Source organism: Bufo bufo, chromosome 5 (assembly GCF_905171765.1).
Source record: "Bufo bufo chromosome 5, aBufBuf1.1, whole genome shotgun sequence".
Classification (NCBI taxonomy): Eukaryota; Metazoa; Chordata; class Amphibia; order Anura; family Bufonidae; genus Bufo; species Bufo bufo.
The window spans coordinates 220488290-220505543 of record NC_053393.1 but is presented as its reverse complement, the minus strand read 5'-3'; the positions used below and the strand labels follow the sequence as shown (position 1 = coordinate 220505543).

At 44.0% G+C, this 17254-nt stretch overlaps 1 protein-coding gene across 4 annotated transcripts in view; it reads left to right on the top strand.

Annotated features, from left to right (window-relative positions):
* Positions 1-17254, top strand: part of ULK4 (unc-51 like kinase 4) — an 837710-nt gene that overhangs the window by 484542 nt on the left and 335914 nt on the right. The gene's annotated exons all lie outside the window — the stretch shown is intronic.

Here is a 17254-nt window from a genome sequence, read left to right as displayed (position 1 = left end):
ATAAAACTTGGGCACCCCCTGTAAGTGGCCTAAAATAACAAATTAATGAATACTCACACATTTTCTCTACTGCTCCTTCCTTGGTTGAGCTCTGGTCCTCACCACTGCTCTTTGTTTCTCTGGCTGCAGCAGTGACGTTCTGTGCACACAGGTCATCGCTGCAGCCGATCACTGGCCTCATCAGAGTTGTTCCATGTACTGCTGAGGGCAGTGATTGGCTGCAGCAGTGACTTGTGTGCAGGGAACATAACCACTGCAGTCAGGAAGATGACATCAGCTGTGTGAGAACCAGAGCTCAGCGCTCCAAGAAACATTGGCGTTTACGGGTGGGTATCCATTCATTTGTTATTTTAGGCCATTAACAGGGGGTTGCCAGTGTTTTATATAACAAGGACAATTCCTTTTACATATTTTGTGAGAAATTCTTTTTAGTTTTCCGTGTTACAATCTACAGTATATTGGCCACTAAGGGTACTTTCACTCTAGCATTTTTCTTTTCGGGCATACAGTCCTAGGGGCTCTATACCGGAAAAGAACTGATCAGTTTTATCCTAATGCATTCTGAATGGAGAGCAATCCGTTCAGGATGCATCAGGATGTCTTCAGTTCAGTCTTTTTGACTGTTCAGGACAGAGATAATACCGCAGCATGCTACGGTTTTATCTCCGACAAAAAATCCGGAACAGTCGCCGGAATGCCGGATCCGGCCTTTTTATTCTATAGGAATGTATTAGTGCCAGATCCGGCATTCAAAATACCGCAATGCCGGATCCGTCCTTCCAGTCTGCGCATGCGCAGACCTAAAAAAAATAGAAAAAAATAAATGCAGGATCTGTTTTTCCGGATGACACTAGAAAGACGGATCCGGCATTTCAATGCATTTGTAAGACTGATCAGGATCCTGATCAGTCTTACTAATGCCATCAGTTGGCATACGGTTTGACGGATCCGGCAGGCAGTTTTGGCGACGGAACTGCTTGCCGGATCACTCTGCCGCAAGTGTGAAAGTACCCTAAAAACTCTCCCACAAAAGTCAATGAGGTCCCCTTCTGTCCATTGTGTCTGTGGCCTATGATGGCTGCTGTAAATCGTATCTCTTTTAAGAACAGCTCAGGCAAGATGGCAGCCCTCATTATCTTGTTCAGGAAAAAGAATTTAAAAAAAATCTACAATCAAGAAATAAAAATAGATTAGAAAAAAAAACATATGTATTGCTATCTGGCTGTAACAGGCAGACAAATTATAGGTAACACATTTGCTTTAAAGTGTGCTTGCAAATATATATTTGGAAATGCCAAGTGTTTTATGATCTACCCCTGCAGTGGCATCACATTTACTCTGTACTCGCTTCTGGTGGTGTATCGTTTGCTTGCTATGACTTTGAGAAATTGTTTGCCTTAATCAGACTTGTCATTTTTGGGTTAGCAGTACAGATAAGAGCAGCGCTAAACAGATTGCTTGTCTTAGACTGTGGGCAAAAAAACACAAAAGACATGCCCTCTATCCCGCGGGACCTCTGTCCTTGCTGCACAATCCCTCTCCATTTCTGACGTGTGAGTGCTAGTAATGCACGGCTGGTTCTCTCACCACATTATCTGCCTGAAGGCATGGTGCTGTAACATCATCCATAAGAAATTGCCAGCCTCATGGGTACAGTTGATAAAGTGATAAACTAATTTAGGCCGTGGCTTTAAACATCACAGAGGTTTTAAAGTTGCCTTTAGCTGTAGCAGTGATATAACGGAGCCTGCACATTACAATAATGAAAGTAGAGTGGAATAACGACACATATTTCATATCCTCTATAAACATGTACTTTGACAAAGATCTGTGAACATTAAGAAGATGCAGTTTAACACATGGCCATACACACAAATTACATTTTGCCGATGGCTAATGTGCCGTTTGATAGAACAGTTTGCGTATAGCCAGTCCAGTAACGTTTGGATATATTTATTTTAAATGCAACTTTTTTGGGCGACTTTACACCGTTACAAATGTAGTAGAGTTGAATGGCACATTTATAAGACTATAAAACAAGTGTGAACAGATCCTGATTCACTGAGTTAAAGATGTTTTCCTAGGAAATAAATATCAGTTGATGTCCGTGAGTGATACAGAAAGCACAATCACTCTAAGGGTCCATTCACACGTCCGTTTTTTCTTTCCTGATCTGTTCCGTTTTTTCTGGAACAGATCTGGACCAGATCTGGACCCATTCATTTTCAATGGGTCCTGGAAAAAAACGGACAGCACAATGTGTGCTGTCCGTTTCCGTTGTTCCGTTCCGCATGTCCGTTTAAATATAAAACATGTCCTATTCTTTTCCTGAAAAATCGGATCCTGGTACAATACAAAGTCAATGGATCCGCAAAAAACGGATGACATACGGATGTCATTCCGTATGTCATCCGTTTTATACGGAATCCGTTCCTGGAAATTACATAAATTTTTTTTATTTTTTTTAAAGAAATCCAAACAACTTTATTTGCTTATTGAAATTTATACATGTTTCCGTTTTTTGCGGATCCGCAAAAAACGGATGACATACGGATGACATACGGAAACATTTTCAGGAACAACGGATCCGCAAAAAAACGGACAGAAAATCGGATTATAGAAAAATACTGACGTGTGAATGTAGCCTAAGGCCCCTTTCGGACAAGTTTTCTGCGTGGGTGCAAAGTGTGACGTGAACGCATAGCACCCGCACTGAATCCTGATCCATTCATTTCAATGGTTCTGTGTACTTCAGCATTTTTGTTCACACATCAGGTCTGCGTTGCGTGAAAAACGCAGCATGTTCTATATTCTGCGTTTTTCACGCAGCCCTGGCCCCATAGGAGTGAATGGGGCTTCAATGAAAAAACGCATTGCATCTGGAAGCAAGACCGGATGCAATGCGTTTTTCACTGATAGTTGCTAAGAGATGTTGTTTGTAAACCTTCAGCTTCGCAGTCTGAACTTGCTTGCAAAATGGTGCGAGTTTCACTGAACGCACCCTGAACGCATCCGGAGCCAATCCGTATTGTTCGTGTGAAATAGACCTAATAGACTTTAAAGGACTGTGCATAGGCCACAAAGCATTCCAATTTTGGGGGTTCCAGCAGTCAGACCCTCAACGATAATTGAGTGCTTTTCAGGGGCGGACTGGGAACTAAAAGTGGCCCTGGAAAAAAACTTAAAAGTGGCCCCATGTTGTAGTCGGGTCCAAATTGAAAGAAGACAACATAATTAGGCAGGGATAACAGAAGTAGGAGGGCCAACAATACCATAGGTCAGAGCAGTATATTTCCCCAGCTGAACCAAATACCACAGTGCAGCGCAAAATACTGTCACCTGTGCCACAGTATTCAACTCTATAGCTGTCCTGAGGACGTCAATACAGTTGAATTCAGGAGGGCTTCTGGCCAGGTGAGTAGAAGAGAATCAGATTATGTACCCAGTTTGCAACTGTGAAGAGGGCTGGGGTGGCCCTGCAGGGTCTATGGCCAATCTGCCCATGCTGCTTTTTGAGGATGTAATTTTTTTTATTGTTTCTAGGTTAGTACTCTACACGTATGGAGGGAGATTTATCAAGACTGGTGTTTCCTGTGCAGTGAGAGTATGATGTTCCTAATTTATTAAGAGGTATCTGCCTCTTAATAAATTAGGTACACCTCTGTACACCAGAATCTCAAATCAACTAAGTGTAAATGATAGTAAATCTAGTGGGTCATAAGAGGCTCAGCCTGCTCCCACTAAGCACCATCCCATTTCTGAACACTTTACAAAAGTGTTGAAAAGCTCAAAAAGTTGCAAATCATGCAGCAAATATGCCACTTTTGTGGCATAAAAAGGCTTCATAAATCTCATCCGTGGTTCCCACTTTTTGTATATAAAATGCTAGCTCCTGTGACATCATGACTCCCTGTGTACATTGTGTATTTGCTGTACTTACTAGGTATGCTGCTTTAACACATGATGAAAGAATGCTTTCACTGTGACATTTAGATTGCAAGCACTTAGAGACATTGAGGGGTATTTACTAATGTTTTTATGCCGCAATAGTTGTGTAAAAAACCACATATACGCAATTACTTGTGACTTTTGAAGCTTCTTGACACTTTTTTAAAATGTCAGGGAAAGGGGTGGGACTTAGTGCAACTCGTTGGATTTACTTCTTATGGCAGAAACTGAAGTAAATTCCTAGCCCCTGGCGGATGTAGACTTCAGTTTCTGGTGCACAGACTGCCAGATATGCGCTTAATTTATTAAGAGGCATCTGCCTGTTAATAAATGAGATGCATCTTACTCCAGCGCAGAGGGATCAAGACGTGATAGGAATGTGATAAATGTCCCTCAATATCTTATGCCCTTAGTGATTATTTTAATTAGTGATTTTTTTTCTTCTTTTAATTATTTCTAATTTTGTATGTCGCTTTCTGCCTCCTCAACTGTAGAGCAACTAAATTATGTTCCCAGTTATAATTTATTATGGTGGACCTTAAGGTTTATGGGCCACAATCATCTGTCACACAAAATCTTTTTTTAATATCTACCAAGATTTTGGACAGACTGACAGAGACATTTTTTATAGGTTACCACTCTTCCATGCATATATATTGTAAGGGATCGCCTCTTATTCGGGCGTCATTCTCACAATGATCTTCATCGACCACAGGGTTAGGGGCCAAACATTGCTTTTATTTGGCACCTCAGCAAAACCAAAACAAACAATACAAATAAAACACCTGCCCGGCTGGGCTCTAACTAAACATGGAAGCCCCGTTCACACACGGGAAGAACATACGGCTTTTCCCAGCCTAACAATCCAGCACTTCCAGGCTGTAACAAAGTCCAGTACCTTTTGGGGGATTGTGGCCCAGAAGTCCTCCTGACTCTGGCCTAGCGACCATCGATTCCAAGACCTCGCGGAGTCCCCCAAAGTTCAGGCTAACACCTAGCCCCGTGGCCCCTTAGCCAGCTCGGCTGAGCCCACTTGTACAGAGCCTTCCCAGGCCTCTGCTTCACAAGACACTCCAGAGTGAGACACACTCAAGATCCAGTAGCAGGATTAAATAGGATCCCTGGACATGAGCATGCCCTAAGTCCCGGACTGGAACCTGGGGAAACAACACCTCAATGTTCACATTGCCACAATATATATATGGATATACAACTAATCACCAACCATGCTACTAAGCCACCAAAGAGAAGAAGAACAACATCTATGCTTTGATAAAGTAGGAGTCTTTCAGATCCATTTGGTTTGGTTAATTTATACAGTTCTATAGCTAAAAAAAATGCACAATACCAACATTTGAGAAAAAAACATAACTGTGAATTTGGGTTACATGGACAGTATTGAGAATGTATTGAAAGATGATTGTGTATGGTGTACCTTGCCTGGAATGATTTTACTATAGAGAAGGATTCACAGCTCAATGATTTGAGAAGTTCCTTGAAAATTAATGGGACCTTCATTGATCTGTTCGTAAAATGATGGCCACGGCTTTGTTTTGGACATAAGAATACTTCAAAGCCTTTTGGTCACCTCTCTGTTAATGCATTCAAATCTTAATTTGTTTGAGCCCTATGTTCCTTGTCTTTTGAACTTAACATAACCATAGTTTCTCTTTTAGTGACATAAGCTTGTCGCGTTTTCTTCTCTTGCACATCACTTGGACAGTAACTAAGCTTGGCATTGTCAACTGCCTTTCTTCTTTTGATATGCCATTACAAAGCCTCCAGATAAATCAAACTTTAGATTAACCTCATTGCTTTGATATTAGTACCCGCTCATAAAGTCTACCATGTTACTACAGTTCTTTTTTATAGCAGACATATATGGGCCATGGCATTGAAGCTTTATTAATATTTATTATTTCATTTTCCACTTGGGATTTTTAAAACATAACCTATGAATAAGGTAATGTAATTTGTGAAAGAACATTGCAGTTTCTAAGGTGAACTACAAGTTCCCATCCTCTCTTTCTCATGCTGGAGACCATTGCTCTACACTATATGTATTTGGGTTCTTTATACACATTTCATTTTTCTCAAAGATGAACAAGAACTGTTATGTCATATTTGAGATAATTTCTCTTATACTCTGTTCACACGAGCATATTTACAGCTTTGAACAACTGTGCTTTAATTTTTTTCTAGATGGATCCATTATAGAAGCAATCAAATAAGACTGATTGGATTTCATATGTTATGATATTATAGTTTTCCCCAAAGATAAATGAGATCAGACATGTCTGGTGACCACTTATCCTCTCCATTGAAATAACTTGCACTAAGTCTGAGCCATGCAAGCATGTAATGAGGTTGAGGCTGATAGTTGGGCTGGGAGCTATACTGGCTATCATGTCAATATTTTTTTTATTTACAGGGATTTGTGCATTATATTTTATTATTACCTCTTCTTTCTTTGTCACTATCCCTAAGTCTGAGAAAAGGGAGGCGGAGAGCAAAGAGATTCAACACAGCTAGTAGAAGTGTGCAATGGTGGATTATAATAGGGGCGTTTTGGTTGGTAGCCCCGGGTCTGATGTTTATTTGGGGCACAACAGCATGCCAAACCCCCCCAAGATAAGGAAAGAGAGCTGTGATTCTCGTAGAAGAAAAGACCTGTGATGACATCACCATGTGACCAGTAACATTTTAATGTTACTGGCCACAGATAAGTTCACTGGCAGGCTTCCAGGCGGCCTGCATGCCTGTTTGCAGTCTTCAGTCCTCAGCACAGAGGACTCCACAACTTCACTGTCAGATGAAGGTTGATTCCCACCACCTAATAGTGCTGACTGCTTTATAAGCCTGCCAAGACCCGGCCTGGAACGTGGGGAGTAGCCACCCACCCAGCACTTTGGCTACTCCCAGTAAGAGCCGTCCCGGATCAGCTTTACAGCCATACTAAACAGCTGAAGTGTCAGACTGCAATCTGCAAAACTGACACTTCAGGGAAACAAAACGGCTTTTACCTCACAAAGGCCAGGAACCTCGGTGACACATACTGACCATCAATGACGACCCTTGCTCCTTCCTACATACCTCCCCTATTTGTTCAACCCTGAGGGGGTGGACACACATTAAACAGTGTATCCAGGACAGGGCATCCACATTTCCTAGTAACTGGCTTGCCCTGTGTTCCACCGAAAACTTGAAATTTTGTAATGACAGAAACCACTGGGTGACCCGGGCATTTCTGTCCTTGGCCTGGCTCATCCATTTGAGAGGGGAGTGGTTGGTCACCAGACTAAACTTTCTCCCCAACAAATAATAGCGGTGAGACTTGAGTTCCCACTTGATAGCAGGCACTCTCTCTCCACTATACTATACCTATTCTCGGCTGGGGTGAGTTTCCGGCTGAGGAAGACAACGGGATGCTCCTGAGACAGTACAGCACCGAGCCCTACTTCGAAGGCATTGGTCTGTACTACAAACTCAAGCGGAGAAAGCCTTTTCCGCCTGCTCATTCCAGTTGACCGTCACTTACTTGCGTCCCTTCAAAAGGCCTGTCAATGGTGGGGACACTGTAGCAAAGTGGGGGACAAACCTCATATAGCATCCCACCATTTCAAAGACTTTACTTGCCGACTAATAACAGGTCGGGGCCAATTCTGAATTGCCTCAATTTTGTTCACCTGAGGTTTGATAACGCTGTGCCCAATTACATACCCCAGCTACTTGGTCTCTTCTACCCCTATCGCGCACTTTTTTGGGTTAGCGGTTAAGCCAGCCTCCCTATGGGAGTCCACTACAGTCTGTTCTTTAAGTAGGTGACTTTTCCAGTCGGTACTGTGGATAATGATATCGTCCAGGTATGCCGAAGCGTACCGATGATGTGGACGGAGTACAATGTCCATTAGCCTTTGAAACGTGGCGGGAGTGCCATGTAGACCAATGGGTAATATCTTGTACTGATACAGCCCCTCTGGTGTGATAAAAGCCGTTTTCTCCTTGGCAGCCTCAGTCAAAGGTACCTGCCAGTACCCTTTGGTGAGGTCCAAAATGGAAAAATACCAGGCTTGGCCTAACTTCTCAATAAGCTCATCCACTCGGGGCATAGGATATGCGTCAAACTTGGAAACCTCATTAAGTTTGCGGAAGTCATTACAGAATCGTAATGTCCCGTCCGGTTTGGGTATTAAGACTATCGGACTGTCCCATTCACTTTTTGACTCCTCGATGACACCTAGCTGTAACATCAGCTGCACTTCTTCCAAGATGGCTTGTCGCTGCGACTCAGGTACCCGGTATGGTTTCATTTGGATTCTGGCCTGAGGCTCAGTGACAATGTCATGTCGGATGATAGAAGTGCATCCAGGGAGGTACGAAAACACATCCGTGTTTCTGCTGACGAACTCCTTGGCCTCCTGACTCTGTTTAGAGGAAATGTTTTCAGCAATCTTTACTGTGGCAACGGCTTCCCTTGTAACAGACCGTGCGACTGGAATCTCTACCCCCAAAAAACCTTTCCGGGGCTGTTGTGCCCGCTGGTCTCCATATCTTTCCATGGTTTCAGTAGGTTTACATGGTACACCTGCTCCAGCTTTCTCCGCCCGGGCTGGAGTAGCTTGTAGGTTACCTCCCCAACTTTTTCGAGCACTTCGTAGCCACCTAGCCATTAACTTACTGTCCACCGTCGGCACCAGAACCAAAACCCGATCTCCCGGGTTAAAATTCCGAACGCGAGTCTGGCGATTATAGACTCTACTCTGGGCTCGCTGGGCTGCCTCCATATGTTCCTTAACTAGCGGAAACACTGTCTCCATCCACTCTTGCATCCGAGTGACATACTCAATCACACTTTTATGCGGTGTGGGTTGTAGTTCCCACGCCTCTTTGGCTATGTCCAACAAACCACGCGGATGTCGGCCATACAGCAGTTTGAAGGGCGAGAACCCAGTAGAGGCTTGGGGCACCTCCCGCACTGCGAACATGAGATAGGGCAGTAGAAGATCCCAATCCCTCCCATCTTTAGACACCGCCCGCTTTAACATGTTTTTCAAGGTTTGATTAAACCTCTCTACCAGGCCGTCCGTTTGTGAGTGATAGACGTACACACCGAACTGTGTGATCTGTAGTAGTTTACTGAGTTCCCTCATGACCTTTGACATAAAAGGGGTCCCCTGGTCGGTCAGAATCCCTTTAGGTAGGCACATTCGGGAAAACATCTCCACTAACTCTTTGGCTATGAGTTTAGCGGAGGTATGTCGCAGCGGCACCACTTTAGGGTACCGAGTGGCATAGTCCTGGACTACCAAGATGTGTTGGTGCCCTCTAGCAGACTTCGGTACTGGGCCTATGAGGTCCATAGCAATCCACTCGAATGGAACCTCAATAATCGGGAGAGGGTCCAGGGGACTACGGAAATGTGGCTGGGGGCTGGTTATCTGGCAGGTTGGGCAAGACTTGCAATACTCTTCCACCTCTCTGGACACACTGGGCCAGTAAAACCGCTGTAGAATCTGGTCCTGCGTTTTCTGCTGGCCCAGGTGTCCTCCAAGAACATGTTGATGGGCTAACTCCAACACGAGCTTGTGAAACGCCTTGGGCACCACCAACTGTTCAGTATGCTCACCCCGTAGTTGATTTACCCGATACAGCATCTCCTGCTGAACCACAAAATGGGTGGAACATAGACTCTTCCCCCGGTTGTTGCAGCACACCCTCAACTACTTACTACCACATTTTCCCAGGCTCAAGATAGTCGGGTCCTGGTGCTGTGCTGTACCAAAATTGTCTCTGGAGACGTTGAGGTCTGCCAACTCTGGACCGGTGGCAAATCCTCCACGTCTCCCACCAGTACATTCAGTGGGGTTGGCTCCCCCCCTTCCACCACAGTGGCGGCCACCCCTACTGCTGGCCCTTCGGTCTCAGGTTCCCAGGGTTCCAGTTCCCTCCTGAGCAAGGCCATTCTATTGGGGTTACTCCTGCCCCATGGGTATCAGTGACTCTTGCCTCTGGCCACAGTGACGGGAAACCGGGAAGTCTCTTCCAATTCTTAGTTCATAATGTAACTTTGTGGCGACGGCCACCTCATGAGTCCACCTGCCGGCCACCATGGATAGAGACACCAGGGCGGTGGGATAGTCCTTTAAGTCTCCATGGATGCACATGACGCTGACTTTTCAGCCAGTATACTCGGCGGACTGCACCAGGGCAGCTCTTACCAGGGACACCAGGCTCCGCGAGTCCAGCAGCGCTACCGCCAGTGTATCTCCCACTTGCACCTGGCACAGGGGACTATTGTTTATTGTCTCGGGGGTACCAGTTGCACACAGCCTCCTGGCATACATTGTTGGGGCGGTAGCCATAGTTAGTGTCCATGGGTTCCCCCCGATGGGCACAGTGGTCCCTTATGTGACCAGGCTCTTGACACCGCCAACAGACCATCGAAACTGGGTCTGTAGGGAGTATATCCTGAGCGGGTTTTGCTGGCAACAGCCACCTGGTCGAGGGTGGAGATTTCCGGGTTTTAATTGGCCCCCTCCCAAAATAACCCCCCTGTAGATTTCTGGTGGCCTCATAGCGCTCCAACAGGTCGACCATCTCTAGGGCATTACCAGGAGACACCTGGCCGATCCAGTGCTGGAGAGGGTGCGGCAAAGCCCTCCAGAACACAATCAGCCAACAGACAGTCCAGCATAGCAGTGGAACTGAGTACGTCAGGCTGCAGCCATTTTTGCAACCGCTGTAGCAGATTCTAATACTGTGGTCTGGCTGTTTAGCCGGGTTAAATTCCCACTGGTGCACCCGTTGGGCCCAGACCAATACATTCCCAGAATCTCACCTTTTACGGTCGGGTAGTCGGCCGCTTGATCATCTGGCAAGTCGAAAAACACCTGCTGGGATCCAGACGCCAGGAACGAAGCGACGACCTCAGCCCATTGTTCTCGGGGTAACTTCTCCTTCACGGCCACCTTTTCAAATACGACCAGATAGGTCTCGACGTCGTCCGAGGGGGTCATCTTAGGGATAGCCGCACTGACAGCTTTCCGGGCATCGTGGACATTCTGGGACACTCCTGCCGCTTGTAATGGCATCACATGCTGTAATAGCAGCTGGTTGGTTTCCTGCTGCTTGCTTGCTAGCCTCCCACTGCTGCAAGTTAGCCTCCACGAGGGCTTTCACGACCGCCTCCATTTTGTCAGGGGACACAGGTCGTAACTTTGCCGGCTTGATATAGGACATACACCTGAGCCTGGAAAAAACTAAAACTTTTCGGCCTTCATGCCAGCCTCACTGCAGAATCGCCCGCATCCTCCACCAAATGTGGGGATTTGCTCTGGTAGACAGGTTAGCTGATGCAGTATAGAGGCAAGGAACCAGGTTGTAAAGCAAACTTTAGTGTTGTATTCACACTCAGAAAAACATAACAGTCTTGGTGCTTGTTCATACACAGCAAAACAAAAACAGTCTTGGTGCTTGTTCATACACGGCCAAACAAAAACAATGTTCACCTGGAATCCTAGGTGTCATTTCACACCTGTCTGAATGCTCAGCCACAGATAAGTTCACTGTCAAAGATAATGTCAAAGAGGAAGGGTCCAGGGCATGTCAGTACGCATGTCGGTAAACTTCCAATTCTGAATTGAGGCCTGATGGTGCCAAGGATTTGAGTTTGAAAATTTTTCTGTTTTGTGTCCAAAAATCTTTCTGTATTGTATCTTGGATATTCTGTCTGTATAAACTACAGGTGGGTGCAAACTACGGATAATAGGAACCAAACAAATGGCAAATGGGTGCTATACTACTATACTGAATATAAATTACCAAACACACAAAATGGTTAGCCAGGTAAAAGAGCATATAACTTCTTTCATGTTATTTGTTTTAGATAATTATTGCATTCTCATATCATGTATAAAAGGATCTGATTATTTTACAAACATACACCCCTGATGAAGCCAGGTTGCTGGCTATATGTGCAGGGTGTTTTCTCCTTCTCATAGATGTACACAATGGGGCATATTCTTTACCTCACAGGTTATTAGCATTTGTATATATTTTCTGCGCTTATTTTGAGTTCATTGACTAACCTTGCCCATTGTATGATTATGTGTTTACCTGTTTGTTTATATGCTCTGATCTTGGGGAACAGTGAGTGGGAGGTTGCATATTTCACAATCCCCAGATGTGTATGTTTTTCATTGTTAAGTGTTTTTTGCTAAATGTGGTATGGATTTTTGACATTCAAATACAGGTTATTTATTATTGCCATATATTTTTGGTGTGAACACGATTTTTTGCCTACCACCTATTCTTGTGTGTTCGGATACTCTGGCTGTAAAATCTCATCCCCTCCAATCTTTTCTCACTGACTGGAATTGCTGTAAACGTCAATCCTGCTGGATTACTACCATGGCACACTCTAAAGTGCTTTTAAAGGGTGTGATTCTCATACCTCTTCTTTATATTATATATATGTTCAGCAATTCTTACTTTTAATGCTTGACTTGTACGTCTAATGTATTGTTTGGAGCAGGGGCATTCAAATAGATGTTACTGCCTTACTATTGCAAGTTAGTGTTTCTTTAATCTCCCACTTTCTTTCCTAGAAAAATTTGGCAAACGACAATTTTGACAGGTTCCGCATCTGTAGAAACCTTTCAGAGACATCAAGGAGTTTATTATATACGTTGTTTTAGGGTTCCTAACTGTGGGTGCTATTTTTAGGCCTAAATTAGGTGCTTTCGTAGACTATTAGAATTAGCTTTGGAAGAATAGGACCTAAGTTTTGTCCTCTTGTAATAGATACCAGTGTTTTTGAATGATCCCTCAGACTTTTCTATACTGTGTATTGTATGGTAATACAACTTTTAAGGCATATTTTTTTCTTTAAATAAAGTATGTCTAACCATAGCTCTCACTTTATTGAGTGATTGTTCCAATATTTCACTTGGTTATTGTTTCTCCAAGAATTAGTCTGTTATTAATTGCGTTCTCTTTTAAACTGTTCTTGCTCTGTAATTTTTCTCTTCAAATGCCTAAATTGGCTTTTGCCTCTTTATTTTTATAATAGTTTTTTGATATAGAATGCTAGTACTGTAAGGTTGAATTTAAGAATACAAGGATTCACAATCTTCATAGGAATGCTAGGTGAAAGCCTTAGTAAACATATTGCACTGCAGTGTTGTCCAATCTGCACTTTGCCAACCAGGATGACCATCAGAACCAGGCATACCTAGGCAGATGTCAGTGTTTCCTGGGTTTGAGTGAGGGGCAGGATCAGCAATTTTCCAACAGACTTATTATTTTTAACCCCACAGAAAATGGTGTAGATTGTAGCACAAATCTGCACGTGCTCATTGCAGTCACAGATTTTCTGCCTTTAGGACAGCTCAAGATGTGGTTCATTTGACTCTGACTAACTTCACTTAAGATTGGCGTATGAGAAGCCAGTTGTTCTAAAACTCTCACTGTAAGGCCTCATGCACACGACAGTATTTTGCGTTCAGTATACTGGCCGTTTTTGTAGTTCAGTATGCGGAACATATACTGAACCATTCATTTCAATGGTTCAGCAAAAAATACTGAAGTGTCTCCGTGTGCATTCCGTTTCAGTATTTCAGTATTTCCGTACCGTGAAAAGATAGAACATGTCCTATTCTTGTCCGCAAATCACGGTGCTTGGCTCCATTCAAGTCAATGGGTCCGCAAAAAAAACGGAACACATACGGAAATGCATCCGTATTTCTTCCGTTTCCGTTCCGTTTTTTGCTGAACCATCTATTGAAAATGTTATGCCCAGCCCAATTTCATCTATGTAATTACTGTATACTGTATATGCCATACGGAAAAACGGAACGGAAAAACGGAACAAAAACGGAAACACAACGGAAACAAAAAACGGAACAACGGATCCGTGAAAAACGGACCGCAAAACACTGAAAAAGCCATACGGTCGTGTGCATGAGGCCTAAGTTTGGTCTTCTGAATGAACTATGGAGCTAGAAAGATCAGTTGATGTTATGCTACCAGTTCTCCTTATATCTCAGCTATATATCAAATGTGTATTATAAATGTATATGTTGAAGAAGGCAACTGTAACGATCAGTGGGTGTGGAATCACTATGTCAAGCAACCGGTTTGACTTTGAGCTAAACCTAAAGGCATTATCCTGCCAGTCTCCCGGTATTCACCTTTTAACCCCTATACAGGGATCTGGACTTTGTTGCAAAGGAGCCACAAAGCTGCTATCTCTTGGAGTAGTTCCGGTGTGGTTGACAGCTGACCCACGGGTGTCAGATACACTGGTGCAGAGCATTGACTGATCAGCTAAAACCATGGCCTGGATCAAGCCAAGGGCAGGTAAAGTTTGTGCGAATCTGTGAAACAAATCTGAGGTCAGGGTTGGCAGCAAATGCTCAATATGGTAATCAGGTCAGGCAGCAGAAAATCAGAGTCAGTAAGCAGGCAGATGTCGGTACACTGGCAGACAAACAGAACAACACACCTTTGCAGGGAACTAGCAGACTAGACAACCTATTGCTTAGTCACCTCTTCCCGGGGAAAGGTGCCTTAAGTTCACACAGGTGTCCAGCCATTGACTGGAGAAGTTTAGGATACGTGTGCTGGTCCTTTAAGAGCTGGAGTGTGCTCACACCCTACGGGAGAAGTGAGGAGACCAGTAGGACCAGTACAGGCTATGGCCTGAAACAGGGAACACTGAACTCCAGCGGGGCAGAAGTAGTAGTGGCAGGAGGTTGAGAGGGCTGGTTCAGGATGCTGGCAGCATGGGGCACATCCTGCCCCAGCCCAGAGTTTAAATCCACACACTTTCAATCCAATCTTTTCTACTTTGGCTTTAAATTGGGCCTTGTCAGTATCTTTCTGTGAACAGAGTTGATGGAATGATATACAAACAGTTGTATATTTTTAAGTATAATCAGATTTGCTACTTTCCTTGTATTTCTTTGTGGTGCCCTTGGTGTTTCATGGCTGTCCTTCTTAAACACAGAAGCAATTAGTTTTGAGAAGGCTGATTCTTCAGGGTCCAGTGCTTCCATGCCTTTCATTTGCAAAAGCTGCACATTTTAATGAAGTTGTTTCATCTGTGTTGCCAAACACTAGAATTTTGCTGCTTCAAGTCTAATTATCTCAGTTGGCGATTGCTGTGTTTTATTAATGCTGTCAAATGTACTGTTCATTAAATGCCCACATTCGCGGCCTCACTCCCACAAAAAACATCAACTTGTTCTGCTGATGGATTGAAGGAACATATTTCCTCCTTAATCTTGACAAATCGATTTTACCAGTCATAACACGTTCTTACACTGTTGGACCCCTTGTGGTGAGCATAGTGCATTTGTGTCAATCCAAAAAGGGCTTCTCCTAAGATTTACAAACGCATATGTTACAGCTTGAGGAACTGACGCAATTGAAGACCTAGACTGTAAGACCATCCAAGTAAAACATCCCAAAATTTGTCCCTTAAAAAAGTTTTGCCCTTTGCTGTTTTAGTTTAGTTGTGACTTTCTAACCAGCTTCTACTCACCCTCTCCAAAGCTAAAAACGGCTCCCAGCACCTTTATGCACATTAAGACTAGGGCTACAAGATAACTTGTGTTCATGCAACATAAGATTGTAATGTCATGCTACTACATTGCAACTAATGATGCAAGTGTGGTCATGTTGTGACACGCAGGTGCATGCAACAGAAGAGTAAGCAGGAATCCAAAACTGTTGGATTTATGCACAACCACATTGACTATCATTGGTTGTGATTACCAGAGCAACAGTTGCAATGTTACTGTCGCATTGTGTTATAAAATATACAGAGAAAAAAAACAACAGGTTGTATCTCTTACTGTGAGCGCTGATAGTCCTTCGTGAAGTGGGTTCAATTCACATTAGGCAAGTAAAACAAAGTTAAGAGAATGCGCTGCTCTCCTAGAATTCACATAGAGGATAAATTGGATGCCAGATCCTTCCTGCAATTCTTCTTCCTCATGCGGCCAAACAGTGCTACTATGTCCCATTTCGGTGCAGCTCCACAGTTTTTTCCATGTCCTATCGACCTGTAATATCAGGAATCAAGGAGCAAAATTGTGAAGCACTGCAAGCACTTTAGGCTAATAGATAAATTTATTCTACTCACAAGAGTCGATTAAAACAAGGCATATAAGATTTAAAATTCCGGTTTCCCAGAGTCCGCCTTAGGCGGACTGCAGTAGACGGGCTCAGTGGAAACTCTATGGGCCCATCTTGCTTCCGTCTTCTTCAGAGAGAAGAGAGAGCACAATATCCAAGTGCTTCTCTCCTCCTCGTTCTAGGGATCGGTAGGGGTTTAAACTCTTGGACCTCTACTGATCCGTAGAATGAGGAGGAGAGAAGCAAAACCTTTGATGTGTCTGTGACATGAAAAGTTTTCTAAAAACTCTGTGAGCGCCGTGGCCTCTTCACAGGCCAGTGACGTCACCATACATTGGTCCCATGGCCCGAATGCAGCTTAGCCCTATTCAAGTCTATGGGGCTGAGCTGCAACACCAAGCACAACCTCTATACGATGTACAGTGCTGTCCTTGTGAGCCGGCATCGCTGACCAGAGCTTTGGTTAGTGCAGCGGCTCCCTGAAACAGCTGATCGGAGGGGGTTCCAGGACTCGAACCCCCTCCGATGTGATAATGATGACCTATCCTGAAGATAGGTCATCATTATCTTTACCCAAATAAGAGTCTGGCTATACGGTGACACTGGTTGTCGCAGGAAAGATTGCAGAGTAGCTGTGATCCTATGGGATCGCCAGTCACAAGAAATCCAGCAGTGTTGGATTTCTTACGACTCGCACAGCAAACCCTTTCATTTCTATAGGATTACCGCTTCTCTGCAATCCTGGCCACGACTAGTGTCGCAGTGTTGCCGTACCCTAACCCCTTTAATACAAAGCACTTACTAATGTATTGTTATTATCCATATTGTCTCCTTTGCAGGCTTGATTCATCTTTCCATCGCATTATACACTGCTCGTTTTAAGGGGTTACTGCCACGGCTGCGCAGATATAAAGTGTCCAGTACAAGGTGTGCTGTGCATGCGTGCCTATTCGTGCTCCCATGGTCCCGGCCTCCAGGGAAGCCGATGCTTTTTTCTACAGTGTGCAAGCACAGCCACCGCTGCTGAACTACAGGATTGTCTTAACCCCATGAAAGCAGTGTATAATGTGATGGAAAAATGAATCCAGCCAGCAAAGGAGGCAATATGGATAATAAAAATACATTAGTAAGTGCCTTGTGTTAACTTTCGCTACATAATAAATGT